This window comes from Lolium rigidum, chromosome 1 (assembly GCF_022539505.1).
Source record: "Lolium rigidum isolate FL_2022 chromosome 1, APGP_CSIRO_Lrig_0.1, whole genome shotgun sequence".
NCBI lineage: Eukaryota > Viridiplantae > Streptophyta > Magnoliopsida > Poales > Poaceae > Lolium > Lolium rigidum.
The window spans coordinates 171,686,602-171,707,580 of record NC_061508.1 but is presented as its reverse complement, the minus strand read 5'-3'; positions in this window follow the sequence as shown (position 1 = coordinate 171,707,580).

Below are 20,979 nucleotides of genomic sequence, written 5' to 3'. Positions count from 1 at the left end.
GACGGAGTCGCAGGTCCGGTCGTTGATGTCGCTCCTGCAAGTGACCATGTCAATGCTGACTCCTCGGCAGAGGGCGCTTCCCTTATAACGTAGCGTTGTGGATGCAAGTCGGTCGCTCTACCTTACTGACCCTCGGTTGCCTTGTCCTTCCCGTCCTTGCACCGGCCCATCAAGCATTAATTTGCGAATGAGATACGCATCTGCATGTGATTGATTGCTTTAAGCCTGATCCTAATTGCTTTACCGCTTCATTAATTTTCGTATATTAACTATGGAAAATCTCCTGACTATGTCAATCCCGTTATTGTTCCTTTTGTCATATTTTGGGAAAGCATATGACGGATGGCTGGATATGATGGCAATTCCGTTATTGTTCATGTTATCATATTTTTGTAAAGTGTATAACGTAGGGCTAGATATCAATCAGGAGGTGTTTAATACGATTAGACGGCCTAGATGATTCTGACCTTTGACATCAAATATTTTTGATGACGTACGGACTGCAATATAATAGTAAAGATTTTATTAGAGACATCTAATGGCTTAAGATAAATAAAATAAAAGAACTATAAAATTCAAAAATCTATTTAAAGAAAACGATAGGTTGACTCCCATCAAGCATTTTATTAAAGAATTTATGAGTTGCTTCAACCATGTTTTGAGTTAGTGGAACTCACCTTGGGTTGTCCACTATCGAATCCATTTACCTCTTGGGTGCGCTTAGTAGGTGGCAAATATTTTCCCTTTGCTGGCTTTTTTTGGGAAGTAACAAGTGATTTGATCATCATATATTATAAAGACCATCTTCCTGCCAGTGCAATCGACGTTTGCTCCTGCAGTGCTTAGAAAAGGTCTCTCAAGTATAATAAAAAGTTTATCATCATGACGCATATCAAGTATTATGAAATCAGAGGGTATGACGTGCTGATCAATTCTGAGCAAAGCATCTTCTATCATCCCCACATGCTTTTTTGTTGTTTTGTTTGCTATTAGTAAAGTTATGGATGTTGGAGAGTACTCTCCTAGGCCTAATTTCTTATAAAGGTAATATGACATAACGCTAATACCTGCACCTAGATCACATAAGGCATTATGAATACTAGATTTCCCTATTGAACGCATAATAGTAGGTATGCCAAGATCACCCAATTTAGCGGGGAGCTTATCTCCATAGCTAGTCATAACAGTCACAATTGTACTCACTTTCTTTTTACGAATAAGAATATCCCGAAGAAATTTTGTATAAGTTGGTACTAGGAGAGCTTCAGCGAACGGAAGTTGTATGCGAAGTTTACCAAGAGCATCAGTGAAAGCATCATAAAGGTGTTTACTGTGATCAACCTTGATTCTATTAGGGTAGGGAATATCTTTAGTTGGTACCTTTGTGCTGGCTCGGGTTCCTTTTCTTTTGCCTTCCGCTTAGTCGTTTGCTTTTCTACTTGCTTCTCTTTGGATATTATTGCTTCTTCTTCCTGCTCACGGCTTAGACCAGCTTCTTCCCTTGGGTCTACAGTCTCAGCATCGGAATCGCATACCTTGATGGCGTGTAACTCACACGTTCGCTGGGAACCCCAAGAGGAAGGTATGATGCGCACAGCAGCAAGTTTTCCCTCAGAAAGAAACCAAGGTTTATCGAACCAGGAGGAGCCAAGAAGCACGTTGAAGGTTGATGGCGGCGGGATGTAGTGCGGCGCAACACCAGGGATTCCGGCGCCAACGTGGAACCTGCACAACACAACCAAAGTACTTTGCCCCAACGAAACAAGTGAGGTTGTCGATCTCACCGGCTTGCTGTAACAAAGGATTAACCGTATTGTGTGGAAGATGATTGTTTGCAGAGAAAACAAGTAAAAACAAGTATTACAGCAGATTTGTATTTCGAGTATTAAAAGAATGGACCGGGGTCCACAGTTCACTAGAGGTGTCTCTCCCATAAGATAAAAGCATGTTGGGTGAACAAATTACGATCGGGCAATTGACAAATAGAGAGAGCATAACAATGCACATACATGTCATGATAAGTATAGTGAGATTTAATTGGGCATTACGACAAAGTACATAGACCGCCATCCAACCGCATCTATGCCTAAAAAGTCCACCTTCGAGGTTATCGTCCGAACCCCTTCCAGTATTAAGTTGCTAAGCAACAGACAATTGCATTAAGTATGGTGCGTAATGTAATCAACAACTACATCCTCGGACATAGCGCCAATGTTTTATCCCTAGTGGCAACAAGCACAACACAACCTTAGAACTTTCGTCACTCGTCCTGAGTGTCAATGCAGCATGAACCCACTATCGAGCATAAATACTCCCTCTTGGAGTTAAGAGCAAAAACTTGGCCGAGCCTCTACTAATAACGGAGAGCATGCAAGATCATAAACAACACATATGTAATAACTTGATAATTAACATAACATGGTATTCTCTATCCATCGGATCCCGACAAACACAACATAGAGTATTACAGATAGATGATCTTGATCAAGTTAGGCAGCTCACAAGATCCAACAATGAAGCACAATGAGGAGAAGACAACCATCTAGCTACTGCTATGGACCCATAGTCCAGGGGTGAACTACTCACTCAACACTCCGGAGGCGACCATGGCGGTGTAGAGTCCTCCGGGAGATGAATCCCCTCTCCGGCAGGGTGCCGGAGGAGATCTCCAGAATCCCCCGAGATGGGATTGGTGGCGGCGGCGTCTCTGGAAGGTTTTCCGTATCTTGGTTTTTCGCATCAGGGGTTTCGTGACGGAGGCTTTAAGTAGGCGGAAGGGCAGAGTCGGAGGGCTGACGAGGGGCCCACACCATAGGGCGGCGCGGGCCCCCCTCTGGCCGCGCGGCCCTATGGTGGCGGCGCCTCGTCTCCCCACTTCGTATCCCTTTCGGTCTTCTGGAAGGTTCGTGGCAAAATAGGACCCTGGGTCTTGATTTCGTCCAATTCCGAGAATATTTCGTTACTAGGATTTCGAAACCAAAAACAAGCAGAAAACAAGCAATCGGCTCTTCGGCATCTTGTTAATAGGTTAGTTCCGTAAAATGCACGAATATGACATAAAGTGTGCATAAAACATGTAGGTATCATCAATAATATGGCATGGATCATAAGAAATTATCGATACGTCGAAGACGTATCAGCATCCCCAAGCTTAGTTCTGCTCGTCCCGAGCAGGTAAAACGATAACAAAGATAATTTCTGAAGTGACATTCCATCATAACCTTGATCATACTATTTGTAAACATATGTAATGAATGCAGCGATCAAAACAATGGTAATGACATGAGTAAACAAGTGAATCATAAAGCAAACACTTTTCATGAATAGTACTTCAAGACAAGCATTAATAAGTCTTGCATAAGAGTTAACTCATAAAGCAATAAATCAAAGTAAAGGTATTGAAGCAACACAAAGGAAGATTAAGTTTCAGCGGTTGCTTTCAACTTGTAACATGTATATCTCATGGATAATTATCAATATAGAGTAATATAACAAGTGCAATATGCAAGTATGTAGGAATCAATGCATAGTTCACACAAGTGTTTGCTTCTTGAGGTGGAGAGAGATAGGTGAACTGACTCAACATAAAAGTAAAAAGAATGGTCCTTCAAAGAGGAAAGCATCGATTGCTATATTTGTGCTAGAGCTTTTATTTTGAAAACATGAAACAATTTTGTCAACGGTAGTAATAAAGCATATGAGTTATGTAAATTATATCTTACAAGTCGAAAGTCTCATGCATAGTATACTAATAGTGCCCGCACCTTGTCCTAATTAGCTTGGACTACCGGATCTTTGCAATGCACATGTTTTAACCAAGTGTCACAATGGGGTACCTCCATGCCGCCTGTACAAAGGTCTAAGGAGAAAGCTCGCATTTTGGATTTCTCGCGTTTGATTATTCTCAACTTAGACATCCATACCGGGACAACATGGACAACAGATAATGGACTCCTCTTTAATGCATAAGCATGTGGCAACAATTATTATTCTCATATGAGATTGAGGATATATGTCCAAAACTGAAACTTCCACCATGAATCATGGCTTTAGTTAGCGGCCCAATGTTCTTCTCTAAAAATATGCATGCTCCAACCATAAAGGTGGTAGATCTCTCTTACTTCAGACAAGACGGACATGCATAGAAACTCACATGATATTCAACAAAGAATAGTTGATGGCGTCCCCGAAGCATGGTTATCGCACAACAAGCAACTTAATAAGAGATAAAGTGCATAAGTACATATTCAATACCACAATAGTTTTTAATCTATTTGTCCCATGAGCTATATATTGCAAAGGTGAATGATGGAATTTTAAAGGTAGCACTCAAGCAATTTACTTTGGAATGGCGGATAAATACCATGTAATAGGTAGGTATGGTGGACACAAATGGCATAGTGGTTGGCTCAAGGATTTTGGATGCATGAGAAGTATTCCCTCTCGATACAAGGTTTAGGCTAGCAAGGTTATTTGAAACAAACACAAGGATGAACGGTGCAGCAAAACTCACATAAAAGACATATTGTAAACATTATAAGATTCTACACCGTCTTCCTTGTTGTTCAAAACTCAATACTAGATGTTATCTAGACTCTAGAGAAACCAAATATGCAAACCAAATTAGCAAGATCTAAGTGTTTCTTCATTAATGGGTGCAAAGTATATGATGCAAGAGCTTAAACATGAGCACAACAATTGCCAAGTATCAAATTATCCAAGACATTTTAGAGTTACTACATGTAGCATTTTCCAATTCCAACCATATAACAATTTAACGAAGAAGAAACTTCGCCATGAATACTATGAGTAGAGCCTAAGGACATACTTGTCCATATGCTACAGCGGAGCGTGTCTCTCTCCCATAAAGTGAATGCTAGGATCCATTTTATTCAAACAAAACAAAAACAAAAACAAACCGACGCTCCAAGCAAAGTGCATAAGATGTGACGGAATAAAAATATAGTTTCGGGGAGGAACCCGATAATGTTGTCGATGAAGAAGGGGATGCCTTGGGCATCCCCAAGCTTAGGCGCTTGAGTATTCTTATAATATGCAGGGGTGAACCACCGGGGCATCCCCAAGCTTAGAGCTTTCACTCTCCTTGATCATATTGCATCATACTCCTCTCTTGATCCTTGAAAACTTCCTCCACACCAAACTCGAAACAACTCATTAGACGGTTAGTGCACAATAAAAATTCACATGTTCAGAGGTGACACAATCATTCTTAACACTTCTGGACATTGCACAAAGCTACTGGACATTAATGGATCAAAGAAATTCATCCAACATAGCAAAAGAGGCAATGCAAAATAAAAGGCAGAATCTGTCAAAACAGAACAGTCCGTAAAGATGGATTTTATTAGGCCACCAGACTTGCTCAAATGAAAATGCCCAAATTGAATGAACGTTGCGTACATATCTGAGGATCATGCACGTAAATTGGCTTAATTTTCTGAGCTACCTACAGGGAGGTAGACCCAGATTCGTGACAGCAAAGAAATCTGGAACTGCGCAGTAATCCAAATCTAGTACTTACTTTACTATCAAAGACTTTACTTGGCACAACAAAACTCAAAACTAAGATAAGGAGAGGTTGCTACAGTAGTAAACAACTTCCAAGACTCAAATATAAAACAAAAATACTGAAGTAAAAACATGGGTTGTCTCCCATAAGCGCTTTTCTTTAACGCCTTTCGCCTAGGCGCGTAAAGTGTAAATCAAGTAACATCAAGAGACGAAGCATCAACATCATAATTTGTTCTAATAATAGAATCATAAGGTAACTTCATTCTCTTTCTAGGGAAGTGTTCCATACCTTTCTTGAGAGGAAATTGATATTTAATATTACCTTCCTTCATATCAATAGTAGCACCAACGGTTCGAAGAAAAGGTCTTCCCAATATAATGGGGAAAGATGCATTGCATTCAATATCCAAGACAACAAAATCAACGGGGACAAGGTTATTGTTAGCCATAATATGAACATTATCAACTTTCCCCAAAGGTTTCTTTTTAGCATTATCAGCGAGATTAACATCCAGATAACAGTTTTTCAATGGTGGCAAGTCAAGCATATCATAGACTTTCTTAGGCATAACAGAAATACTTGCACCAAGATCACATAAAGCATTACAATCAAAATCTTTGACTCTCATTTTAATGATGGGCTCCCAACCATCCTCTAGCTTTCTAGGAATAGAAGTTTCAAGTTTTAGTTTCTCTTCTCTAGCTTTTATGAGAGCATTTGTAATATGTTTTGTGAAAGCCAAGTTTATAGCACTAGCATTAGGACTTTTAGCAAGTTTTTGTAAGAACTTTATAACTTCAGAGATGTGGCAATCATCAAAATCTAAATCATTACAATCTAAAGCAATGGGATTATCATCCCCAAGGTTGGAAAAAATTTCAGCAGTTTTATCACGAGCGGTTTCAGCAGTTTTAGCAGTTTCGGTAATTTTGCGCGCTTTGCACTAGGAGTAGAAGCATTGCCAACACCAATTATTTTACCATTAATAGTAGGAGGTGCAGCAACATGTGAATCATTAGCATTGCTAGTGGTGGTAATAGTCCAAACTTTAGCTACATTTTTCTCTTTAGCTAGTTTTTCATTTTCTTCTCTATCCCACCTAGCACGCAGTTCAGCCATTAATCTTATATTCTCATTAATTCTAACTTGGATGGCATTTGCTGTAGTAACAATTTTATTTTCAATATCCCTATTAGGCATAACTTTCGATTTCAAAAGATCAACATCGGAGGCAAGACTATCAACTCTAGAAGCAAGAATATCAATTTTATTGAGCTTTTCCTCAACAGATTTGTTAAAGGCAGTTTGTGTACTAATAAATTCTTTAAGCATAGCTTCAAGTCCAGGGGGTGTATTCCTATTATTGTTGTAAGAATTCCCATAAGAATTAGCATAACCGTTACCATTATTATAAGGATATGGCCTATAGTTATTACTAGAATTGTTCCGATAAGCATTGTTGTTGAAATTATTATTTTTAATGAAGTTTACATCAACATATTCTTCTTGGGCAACCAATGAAGCTAACGGAACATTATTAGGATCAACATTAGTCCTATCATTCACAAGCATAGACATAATAGCATCAACCTTATCATTCAAGGAAGAGGATTCTTCAACGAATTTACCTTCTTACCTTGTGGAGCTCTTTCCGTGTGCCATTCAGAGTAATTAACCATCATATTATCAAGGAGCTTTGTTGCTTCACCAATAGTGATGGACATAAAGGTACCTCCAGCAGCTGAATCCAATAAATTCCGCGAAGAAAAATTTAGTCCTGCATAGAAGGTTTGGATGATCATCCAAGTAGTCGATCCATGGGTTGGGCAATTTTTAACCAGAGATTTCATTCTTTCCCAAGCTTGAGCAACATGTTCATTATCCAATTGTTTAAAATTCATTATGCTACTCCTCAAAGATATAATTTTAGCAGGGGGATAATATCTACCAATAAAAGCATCCTTGCATTTAGTCCAGGAATCAATACTATTCTTAGGCGAGAGATAGCAACCAATCTTTAGCTCTTCCTCTTAATGAGAAAGGAAACAATTTTAATTTTATAATGTCACCATCTACATCTTTATACTTTTGCATTTCACACAATTCAACAAAATTATTGAGATGGGCAGCAGCATCATCAGAACTAACACCAGAAAATTGCTCTCGCATCACAAGATTTAGTAAAGCAGGTTTAATTTCAAAGAATTCCACTGTAGTAGCAGGTGGAGCAATAGGTGTGCATAGGAAATCATTATTATTTGTGCTAGTGAAGTCACACAACTTAGTATTTTCAGGGGTGGCCATTTTAGCAGTAGTAAATAAAGCAAACTAGATAAAGTAAATGCAAGTAAACTAATTTTTTTGTGTTTTTGATATAGCAAACAAGACAGTAAATAAAGTAAAGCTAGCAACTAATTTTTTTGTGTTTTGATATAATGCAGCAAACAAAGTAGTAAATAAAATAAAATAAAGCAAGACAAAAACAAAGTAAAGAGATTGAGAAGTGGAGACTCCCCTTGCAGCGTGTCTTGATCTCCCCGGCAACGGCGCCCGAAAAAGAGCTTGATGGCGTGTAACTCACACGTTCGTTGGGAACCCCAAGAGGAAGGTATGATGCGCACAGCAGCAAGTTTTCCCTCAGAAAGAAACCAAGGTTTATCGAACCAGGAGGAGCCAAGAAGCACGTTGAAGGTTGATGACGGCGGGATGTAGTGCGGCGCAACACCGGGGATTCCGGCGCCAACGTGGAACCCGCACAACACAACCAAAGTACTTTGCCCCAACGAAACAGAGTGAGGTTGTCAATCTCACCGGCTTGCTGTAACAAAGGATTAACCGTATTGTGTGGAAGATGATTGTTTGCGAGAGAAAACAGTAAAAACAAGTATTGCAGCAGAGTTTGTATTTCAGTATTAAAAGAATGGACCGGGGTCCACAGCTCACTAGAGGTGTCTCTCCCATAAGATAAAAGCATGTTGGGTGAACAAATTACGATCGGGCAATTGACAAATAGAGAGAGCATAACAATGCACATACATGTCATGATAAGTATAGTGAGATTTAATTGGGCATTACGACAAAGTACATAGACCGCCATCCAACCGCATCTATGCCTAAAAAGTCCACCTTCGAGGTTATCGTCCGAACCCCTTCCGGTATTAAGTTGCTAAGCAACAGACAATTGCATTAAGTATGGTGCGTAATGTAATCAACAACTACATCCTCGGACATAGCGCCAATGTTTTATCCCTAGTGGCAACAAGCACAACACAACCTTAGAACTTTCTCGTCACTGTCCCAGTGTCAATGCGAGCATGAACCCACTATCGAGCATAAATACTCCCTCTTGGAGTTAAGAGCAAAAACTTGGCCGCAGCCTCTACTAATAACGGAGAGCATGCAAGATCATAAACAACACATATGTAATAACTTGATAATTAACATAACATGGTATTCTCTATCCATCGGATCCCGACAAACACAACATAGAGTATTACGGATAGATGATCTTGATCATGTTAGGCAGCTCACAAGATCCAACAATGAAGCACAATGAGGAGAAGACAACCATCTAGCTACTGCTATGGACCCATAGTCCAGGGGTGAACTACTCACTCATCACTCCGGAGGCGACCATGGCGGTGTAGAGTCCTCCGGAGATGAATCCCCTCTCCGGCAGGGTGCCGGAGGAGATCTCCAGAATGCCCCGAGATGGGATTGGCGGCGGCGGCGTCTCTGGAAGGTTTTCCGTATCGTGGTTTTTCGCATCAGGGGTTTCGCGACGGAGACTTTAAGTAGGCGGAAGGGCAGAGTCGGAGGGCTGACGAGGGGCCCACACCATAGGGTGGCGCGGGCCCCCCTCTGGCCGCGCGGCCCTATGGTGGCGGCGCCTCGTCTCCCCACTTCGTATCCCTTTCGGTCTTCTGGAAGGTTCGTGGCAAAATAGGACCCTGGGTCTTGATTTCGTCCAATTCCGAGAATATTTCGTTACTAGGATTTCTGAAACCAAAAACAGCAGAAAACAAGCAATCGGCTCTTCGGCATCTTGTTAATAGGTTAGTTCCAGAAAATGCACGAATATGACATAAAGTGTGCATAAAACATGTAGGTATCGTCAATAATATGGCATGGATCATAAGAAATTATCGATACGTCGGAGACGTATCATACCTCATCTTGATTCTCGGTATCATCTTCGGTATTTTCTTTTGAAGCTTCTTTCTTCTTCCTTTGTTCTTCAAGATCAATATCATCTTGTGGATCTACGAGGTCATTCTCCTCCGGGGTCATTCTTTCTATTTCTTTAGCTTTACGAGCTTGTTCTTCTTGATAACATACTGGCCCTGGAGGTTCCTGCATTTCTGTACCTCGTCTCATAACAATATTAGTAGAAATAGCTTTACTAAAATCCTTGAGCTTTAGCTATTTTGTCACACTGTACTGGAACCATATCAAGATGTTTATTTAAGTGGTTAGTTGCGTGAATTAAATCTTCTAATGTTCCCACTAAAGCATTTATATCATTCTTATGGGGCGTCAGTTGTTTAAACATTAGCTCTCTAAATTCAATTTGTTGGTACCCACATTTTTCATTTCCTTATTTAGCTCATTTTCAACTACTAAGGCATGTAGTTCATCAATCGTGTTGTCTATCGCAAGCTTAGTTGGTATACCTTTCTCTTCCATTGACTTCTTCACTTCAGGAATAAGTTAAGGGGCTATAAAGACCATACCTTTCTTTGGTTCAATTTCACCTAATTGATTGTATTGTTCATCATTTAAATATATTTTCGCAAAAGGGTCATTGTCTCCTTCTTTGTCAGTGAGTTTAGAGTTCCTCCTGCGCATGCATCAACCATTTATTTAGATTCATCGTCAAGTCCACCATAATAATGTTGCACCATCAAGTGGTCCATAAAACCGTGGTTGGGAACCCTCATAAGTAATCTGGAGAATCTTTCCCAAGCTTGGGCAAAGCTCTCTCCAATGTTCTAGGAGAAATGTGTGATCTTCCCCTTAACCTGCATAGTCTTATAAAAGGATTAAATATATTCATGAATTCTTTTATGCAGTCTTTCCAGCTAGCGATAGTATTCTTGGTGAGGCTTGTAGCCATTTGAAAACCTTGTCCTTTAAGGACCAACAAAATAATTTAAGAAATAGAAAGTCTTTTGGCAAATTATTTGGCCCAACTACCTCACATATATCATTCACTCTAGTTAAGTGAACGCTCGTGTCTTCATGATCTTCTCCTGAAAAGGCATTCTCTTGCATCATAGGTAGTAATCCAGGATCTATTTTATATTCGATGCCCTTTACATAAGATAGAATATAGGATTCTTCTAAGGTTTTACTAGGCCCAACGGCATTAGCGGTGATGGATAAATTTTCCATCAAAGTACTAAAACTATTTACATCTACATCACGTGAATTAGCAAGATTTTGAATAACTCTCAGACGTCTAGAGTCTGGTATTCGATCAATAAAATGTGGTAGATAGATTTTACATGAACGTGTATATCCTCTGTCCTCTACAGAGATCATCAAAACTTACAAGTGTCAAGAAACAAACACCTAGCGCTTAGCTCCCAGGCAACGGCGTAAGAAAATAGCCCGATGGCCTGCAAGAACACGGGGTCATTCATGCATGTTTTCGTGGAAGTATCATTTCCGGTTTTTATATCGTATCCCAATGAGGAGCTTAGTAGGATGTTTATCTGCGTTGTTTCTATCGCACCCAAGGTGTCACAAGTCTTAGGTGAATTGACTGCAAGGATTGAAATTGACAAAGGTGAATGTGAATATAGGATTTTTGAGTATTGAAAGCGCAATGAATAAAATGCATAAAAGTAAACAACTATTGGAAAATATAATGAGGTTCTGCAAATGAAAGATTAGGCGCAGGGAGATTCAGTTCATGGTGATAGTGAATGTGCTTGGTGGAATAAATTTGATAAGTGAATATGATTCTTTCTATTTATATTTGAGTAGGCAAGCAACTCAAAAGAGAGAAAGACTCCTCTTGGTAGATTTCATATTTGTCCAATGATCCTTTTTGCATGTTACCAAAGCCATGGTCATCGCATCTATTAAGGTGATTAAACAAGATCAAAGCCGTAAGCTTGGTGGTTCCTTGTTTATCCTCGATTAATACTAGTTCTCTTTTGATATCGACCGTGTCACTCGAGGGTCGCCTGTTCACTAGCAAACAAGTTCCTGTCTATGAGTTCTTGAGATTATGTTACATGGTCCCTTAAATTAGATAACATCATTAGGTGCACATAGACATTAATTTTCATACATAATCATCTTTATCATAATTTACAAATAGATGAAATAGAATAGGCACAACACATCTCACCAATCCCCTACATTCCCACGCCTATGAGATCTACTCACACAATGATGTCATATCATTTTAAATGGAGTTCATCTTGATATTACCGTAGTAAGCCACAATAGTTGAAGATCAAATCAAATACAAACCGAGATGGAATAGATGTTTCAATCCCCAATTTTACAAGTATGAATCTCTCTCTCTTAGTACAAGTAGGATGTGATAGATGAGTGGATGATCTAGAGGGAGAAGATCTTCACGAGAGTCGATGATGGTCTTGTCCTTCTTCACGTCTGATCTAATCTGTTCTGGTGCGAATGGTGGTTGCATCTCTTCTTTTTTTCTTATTGTTGCCTTTACGAAAAAGGGCTTGTATTGATATGGGGAAGGCGGTGGCGCACACTATGGATGTGTGGTAAGGTCAGCCGCGCCCGTACGGGTGCCCTCTAAACACCCTGCTGCGCCTTGATCAATTTGGCTTCAATAGGTAATCTTCATATTTTGTTGCAGTCAGCTCATAAATGCCCTGGGATCTTTCATAAGTGATGATTTCGTGAAATACATAATTCAAAACAAGGTTTCACTTGGATTGCGATATTATCATTAGTTGAAACAAAAAAAATACAATGGAAACCAAATGAAACCAAGTGATAGTAGTGAAAAATCCTCAGTAAAAAGCGTCAATATTTGGAGCTATCAGTCCTCGATGATGACCACGACTGGAGGAGCCCACAGATATGACTAGTAGAGAGTAGCATGTTGGGACGACGGTGGAAGCATTGGCGCGGGAGGAGGAGGAGGAGGTGAAGGCATACGCACGGGTGGAGGCGGCGGATCGTGCGCACGCTCGAGCATTGGCATGACTGGAGGAGGCACCGATGCACCCAGAGCCATGGAAGACTCGCGTAGCTAGACGGGGAGGCCGTTCCACTGGCCAAGCTCCTCTAGCTCGCTCTGGGCGACGACCAGCTCGAAGGCCTCCTCCTACAGGAGGTCTGGTGGCTGGATCTCCGGGTTCGCCACCACATCTGGAGCAGCGCCATTGACGAAGATGGTGTTTCCCTAGCCTCCGTCATCCTCGTCGTCGTGGCCTTCGTCTTGCTCCTCCTCATTATCGGTCAGGACGAATCCAATCTCGTGGTTGAAGAAGTCCACATGGCGTGGGTCAAAATCCCATGATCCGAACATGAGCATGTTGTCTAAGTGGAGGATGAACGCTAGATCATCGCGCATATCCGGTGGAAGGATGAACCGGCGATGCCACACCTTGTCACGGAGCTCGCGACTCTGGCGCGGCACCGGAGGCACCGGCATGCGACGGAGTTAAGAAGCCAACCGGATGGCAGGCTCACATTCAAATAATCTCTATTTGGAAAATGAAAGGCAAATCAGAATACAAGGAGCCAAAATCACTAAGTAAATGATCAAGTGACAAATGACCAGCATTAGTAAGATAGGTATTGTTGAACATTCATTTTGTAGAACTAGAAAGCTAGGCATAGAAGTTTGACAGCACCAGGAACACCAATACAATAAACATGATCAAGGAAAAGTGTGCCAAGCTCATTTAAAGTTAAGCAAAGGACAAACAACGTGATTAAAAGTCATCTTAATACTAACATTCAACATTATTTTCAGTCACCACTAAGAAAAATGCAGCAATAGTCAAGGATATTAACATTATTCATCAAAAGTTGTAAAGCACCAGTTTAGTTAAATAGTAATCAAGAGGAATTGACAACAATAACACAACAAATAACTGGTATAAGAATAAATAGCTAGATTGTAAGGCAAGTAACTAGTCGAGCTCATCTCCAAGGGGAGATGCACAAGTCACAAAGTTGAAACTTGAACTAGGGAGAGGACCCATAGGGAAGCAGCTCAGTCATCACATGCAATTAGAGAGTTGTCAAGCTAGGACAACAATCAAGGTACTACAAATAGAGGCAGTCAACAACTGAAGCAAATCACATCATCCCATTTGTTCTTGCTCAGCAAAGCAACCAGACAATATTCTTGAACTACTCAAGAAAAACAAACACAAATCTCTAAATTGAGGGAACATTTTCAAATACCACCAAATCAACCAGCAAGGATGGTTATCTAGTATTAGCAAGTCAAGCAACTAGGAGGATCGAGCAGGCTATCCACAAGAAGCATGCTAACCAGAGCCAGAAGACTAACGCTTCGCTTCATACAACAAGTTGTATTCAACCCAATAGATATCACGGCCTTGATGATGATCAAATGAATCACACACCAGGAACTAGATCCAAAGTCTTCTACAATTTATTTGGTGATTTGAGAGGAAGTATTTTAGCATCATTTGATCCAATGGATCATAGCAAATCCAAACAAGTACAAAGACCTACTAAATATAACAACAGTGTCACTAACATTTGCAGCAAATGGATTCACCAGTTACAATCAATACGCAAACAAGCTATTGACTCGAGGAACAAATCCTGGTACACATATGTCAAATTACATGAATGGCCAAACTTTCCAGTCGGTCACCTATCCTCACACTACTCCAGCCCCAACACGCTTACCTTCGCCGATATACTTTCTTTAGTTTTATAGCTTAGCATCACACTTCCTTAACAAGTATAGCTAAGCTATAAACCCAAAGAAAATCATCACATAAGTAAATTTCAACATGGTTTTAGCAATATGTGTAAATCAATTAACGAGGCATCACAGAGTTGATGATATTTACTTATAAGTAATTGCACCAAGTGAGAAAACCTCAATGGCACAAAATAGCAACAAATAAGGCATACAACAGTGAGCTAAGCAAGTTCAAAAGATTGAAATAATGGAGCACAACCAAACCAGTACATGTACATTCAGAACAAGATGTTCTGAATGGACATGCAAAGGAAATCCAGATAGAAGATTTACAAAGTCATTGATTTATCACTGCAAGGGGGCAGAGAGGTTGGATACATTTAAATAAACATTAACCAAATGAATCATTGAAGCATATAAGCATGTCAACACCCGGATTTTTAAGTCCAGATGCCTATTATGCCATACCTCGCAATCCCAGGAATAGTGTTTTTGCGAGACATAATAGATTGATATCACAGAACATCATTCATTACAACTTATACATGTCTTACAACAAAAGGATCACATGATCCAGTCTCATTACAACAATTGATCTAAGGATCAAATACAGAACACAATAGCGGAAGTACGTAGTAGTAGTCCATCTGCTCCACAGGCAACTGTTGACGTCAGGAGTAGTCCTAGTTGTAGTAGATGTCTTGCTGTCCTTCATCTTGGTAGTGCTGCTCTTCTTCATAGTCTGGCCATTTGAATAGCCAGGGACAGAGTCGTGAGTACTTTAAAGTACTCACAAACTAATACTAGTGTAAGTACTATCAATTTTAGTAATGGGGTGCTAAGCTCTAGGTTTATTTTCATAAAGCCAATTTTAGTTCATAAGCATTTAGTAAAAGACTCTTCAATTTCTAACTAACTCAAGTGGGAACATTAGTGTCATTCCCACAACTCAGTTGTGATTCAAGTCAAGTCACCATTCAATTCATCTTTTCTTTTCAAGAAGACATCTGACAACGGTACAGTATGGCCTTTCCAATCGTCCGTAACCGTGGACACGGCTATTCGAATAGGTTTACACTCTGTAGAGGTTGCACACTTGTGCCACAATATTTGATTACATCCGTAAGGGATAGCCCTGAATATTCGTAACTCAGTACGCGGATCATCAACCATAACCTTTCACTTACATACCCTAGTATAGGTACCTCTCCCCATGAGCTTGGCCTCCCAGTGAAGACAAACCGTCAGCCTGGGAACTGCACAGGGCTTGGGCCGTACATTCACCTCATTTCACATTATTTCACTTTCAACGGAGGCAGCCTCGGCATAACCCCTATGATGCTTGTTTAGAGGGAACCCATACTAAGATGCATAAACTTTCAGTTAAGCCCTAACCATAATCAGGTATTGTGGGAGTACTAAATCATTGGAAAGGTATCGCATCAAACCTCACCATCAGTTTTTGTAAAGTTCACCATGTCATTCACAAGTCATATTCACCTTCAAAATCTTTCAATAGAATGACTCATTATTCCAAGGTTTTCAAAGTCATTTCACTTCACAAGTTCCCATCTAGAATAGCCAATTTTATTTGTTAGCACTAGCAACTAGTCATGAGGGGTGCTAACTATCTTGTAGCTCTCTAGGCTAAAATTGATACTCTTGCTCTACTCTATACTTAGACCAAAGTTAACTATTAAAGGAAGCTTTGATAAACAAAGTAAAAGCTTGTAAGGGTAAAACTTGGGATGGGATCATTGAACATAAAGTAAAAGTAATGTTGCCTTGCTCTAGTAGAGCTTTGCACTTACAAGAATATTAGCTTGCCTTGGTTGGTGTACTGATCAAAGTGGTCTTCTTCTTCTTCCTGGAAGTAGACCTCCTCGTCCTGGTACTCCTTGGTACTAGCGTCTAAAAACGGATACGAGGTAACAATCACCAATCAAAGCTTAAGAGCTATACTAATCACACACAAAGTTCACACAAGCTAATCTATCATCATCACATTGCTATCATGTTGGTTAACTCTGTTTTCTTCTTAAGAAAAATAATTTCCTCTCATTGCAAATCTTGATTTAGGGTTTCTCTTTAGTTCTTGGAGAAATAATTTCCTCTCATTGAATCTTGTTAAGATTTAAGTTCCTCAAATAAGTAATGTATGAATCCATGTTGACCAAGGTCAAAAATTCATCATTATCCTTTGGGAAAATGATTTAAATGAGGTAGAGTACCTCATGCAATTTAACACTACCTTAATCATAATTTAATATCATCAAATAATTCAATATGAGATCAAGTAGACCATGGTCACTTCCTCAGTTTGAGTTACTTGAGACAAGATTTAAATGAGGGAGTACCTCTCATATGATTTAACAAATAGTTTTGGAAATTTTAAATGGACTAGAAATAGCCATAAAGCCATTACTTATTCTAGCCCATGATCATACCAATTAACCATGTGATATTTTTACATAAATATGTAGAGTATGTGAAATGTGATTTATGAGAGTTGAAATCAACTCAAAAGCATTTTTGGTTGATTTTTAAATAAAGTTTGAAGTTTGAAAAGGCCCTGCCTTGTTATTTTTGTCACATTAATTCTACCAAGAATCTAAGGTTGAGACCAGTGGGGTTGGGTATATCTTTTCACAAGATTTCCAACCATATAAATTTGATTGTATTAAATTTTGAAAAAGCATATGTGGCAATTTTGATTTAAATCTAAAATTCGAATTCAAACCCTGGGCTCGCGCGGGAAAGACTAAACGGGCCGGCCCAGCTACGCTCACGGTGCACGCGGGCCGCCTGATAGTGGGCTCCACTATCAGTGCCACTTAAACGAGCGAACCGGTACGTGAAGGGTGGGCCGTTGATACGTCTCAAACGTATCTATAATTTCTTATGCTCCATGCTACTTTTATGATGATACTCACATGTTTTATACACATTATATATCATTATTATGCATTTTCCGGCACTAACCTATTGACGAGATGCCGAAAGAGCCGATTCTTGTTTTCTGCTGTTTTTGGTTTCAGAAATCCTAGTAAGGAAATATTCTCGGAATTGGACGAAATCAACGCCCAGGGGCCTATTTTTCCACGAAGCTTCCAGAATACCGGAGGACTTACGAAGTGGGGCCACGGGGCGCCGCCACACTAGGGCGGCGCGGCCTAAGGGGGGCCCGCGCGGCCCTAGCGTGTGGGGCCCCCGTGACTCTCCCGACTCCGCCCTTCCGCCTACTTAAAGCCTTCGTCGCGAAACCCCCGGTGCCGAGAGCCACGATACGGAAAACCTTCCGGAGACGCCGCCGCCGCCAATCCCATCTCGGGGGATTCAGGAGATCGCCTCCGGCACCCTACCGGAGAGGGGAATCATCTCCCGGAGGTCTCTTCATCGCCATGATCGCCTCCGGGTCGATGTGTGAGTAGTTCACCCCTGGACTATGGGTCCATAGCAGTTGCTAGATGGTCGTCTTCTCCTCATTGTGCTATCATGTTAGATCTTGTGAGCTGCCTATCATGATCAAGATCATCTATTTGTAATCCTACATGTTGTGTTTGTTGGGATCCGATGAATATTGAATACTATGTCAAGTTGATTATCAATCTATCATATATGTTATTTATGTTCTTGCATGCTCTCCGTTGCTAGTAGAGGCTGCGGCCAAGTTGATACTTGTGACTCCAAGAGGGGGTATTTATGCTCGATAGTGGGTTCATGCCTCCATTAAATGCAGGACGATGACGGAAAGTTCTAAGGTTGTGGATGTCTTTGTTGCCACTAGGGATAAAACATCGATGCTTTGTCTAAGGATATTTGTGTTGATTACATTACGCACCATACTTAATGCAATTGTCCGTTGTTTACAACTTAATACTTGGAAGGGGTTTGGATGATAACCTGAATGTGGACTTTTTAGGCATAGATGCATGCTTTGGATAGCGGTCTATGTACTTTGTCGTAATGCCACGATTAAATCTCATAGTACTCATCATGATATATGTATGTGCATTGTTATGCCTTCTTTATTTGTCAATTGCCCAACTGTAATTTGTTCACCCAACATCTGCTATCTTATGGGAGAGACACCACTAGTGAGCTGTGGATCCCGGTCCTATTCTTTACATCTGAAATACAAAGCTGCTGCAATTGTTCTTTCATCGTTCTTCGCAAACAACCATCATCATCCACACTATACATCTAATCCTTTGTTTACGACAAGCCGGTGAGATTGACAACCTCGCGATTACGTTGGGGCAAAGTTACTGTGATTGTGTTGTGCGGGTTCCACGTTAGCGCCGGAATCCCTGGTGTTGCGCCGCACTACACTCCTCCGCCATCAACCTTCAACGTGCTTCTTGGCTCCTACTGTTTCGATAACCTTGGTTTCTTACTGAGGGAAAACTTGCTGCTGTGCGCATCACACCTTCCTCTTGGGGTTCCCAACGGACGTGTCGACTGCACGCCATCAAGCATTTTTTCTGGCGCCATTGCCGGGGAGATCATGACACGCTGCAAGGGGAGTCTCCCACATCCAATCTCTTTACTTTGTTTTTGTCTTGCTTTACTTTATTTACTGCTTTGTTTGCTCTTATATCAAAAAACACAAAAAAAATTAGTTGCTAGCTTTACTTTATTTACTGTCTTGTTCTCTATATCAAAAAAACAAAAACAAATTAGTTACTTGCATATACTTTATTTAGTTTGCTTTATTTACTACTACTAAAAATGAGTAATCCGGAAGTTGAAGTTCATTCGTTTAAGCAACAAGGTGGAGAAAGTTTTAAAGATGCTTGGTATAGAATTAGTGATGCTCATCATAGGTGCATTAAGAAACACTCTATTATTATACTACTTAGGAACTTTTATGTTGGTATCTCTAGCTGGAATAGGTATGTTCTTGATACTCTTGCGGGAGGTAATTTCCTAGGCACTCCGGCTTTAGAAGCTAGTTGCATTATTGAGAGTCTAGTTGGAATACCACCTGTTAATGAAGCTAAAATTGAAATCTCTCTTGAAGATGTCATGAAAAAGTTGGAAGCCATAGAAAAAAATCTTCCAAGTATTGAGACTAAATTGGGAATATTACTTAATAGCACTGATAAACTTGATAAATCTCTAGGTGGAATTAATGAGAGAATTTCTGTTTTAGAAACTTGTGCTACTCATGATAATCGAACCCATAGGATTAGTGAACTTGAAGAAGCTATGAGAACCTTGGGTTCAACTTTTTCTTCTCTTAAGTTTAAGGAGAAAGCTTATGTGGGTAAGGAGCAAAAGTTTATGTATGTCTCTAAAGTGCCTAAACCAAAAAATTATTATTATAGGCCTAAAATTGAAAAAGCCCTTAGTACCACTACGGATGGGGGAGCTATTGATGTTGATGCTTCATCTCTCGACAATACTTGATACACACTTTCTACGCCTAGCTGAAAGGCGTTAAAGAAAAGCGCTTATGGGAGACAACCCATTATTTTACTTCTGCACTTTTATTTTATATTTGAGTCTTGGAAGTTGTTTACTACTGTAGCAACCTCTCCTTATCTTTATTTTATTGCATTATTGTGCCAAGTAAAGTCTTTGATAGTAAAGCCAATACTAGATTTGGATTACTGCACAGGAACAGATTTCTTGTTGTCACGAATTTGAGCAGTAGTCCCTGTAGAAAAATCAAAAAAATCTGCCAATTTACGTGCGTGATCCACAGATATGTACGCAACTTTAATTCAATTTGGGCTTTTTCATCTGAGAAAGTCTGGTGCCACTTTAAAATTCGTCTTTACGAACTGTTCTGTTTTGACAGATTCTGCCTTTTATTTCGCATTGCCTCTTTTGCTATGTTTGATGGATTTATTTGTTCCATTAACTTTCAGTAGCTTTGTGCAATGTCCAGAAGTGTTAAGAATAATTATGTCACCTCTGAATATATGAATATGCACTGACCCTCTAATGAGTTTGTTTCGAGTTTGGTGTGGAGGAAGTTTTCAAGGGTCAAGAGAGGAGGATGATACAATATGATCAAGAAGAGTGAAAAGTCAAAGCTTGGGGATGCCCCCGTGGTTCATCCCTGCATATTTTAAGAAGACTCAAGCGTCTAATCTTGGGGATGCCCAAGGCATCCCTTCTTCATCGACAACTTATCAGGTTCCTCTAGTGAAACTATATTTTTATTCCGTCACATCTTATGTGCTTTACTTGGAGCGTCCGTTTGTTTTTATTTTTGTTTTTGTTTGAATAAATCGGATCCTAGCATTCTTTGTTTGGGAGAGAGACACGCTCCGCTGTTTCGTATGAACACATATGTTCTTAGCTTTATTCTTAATGTTCATTGCGAAATTTGAACTATTTCATTCATTGTTATATGGTTGGAAACGGAAAATGCCGCATGTGGTAAATGGTTTAATGTATTGAATAATGTGATACTTGGCAATTGTTGTGCTCATATAGATCTTGTTTAAGCTCTTGCATCATGTACCTTGAACTCATTAATGAATAACTACATAGAGCTTGTTAAAATTTGGTTTGCATGATTGAT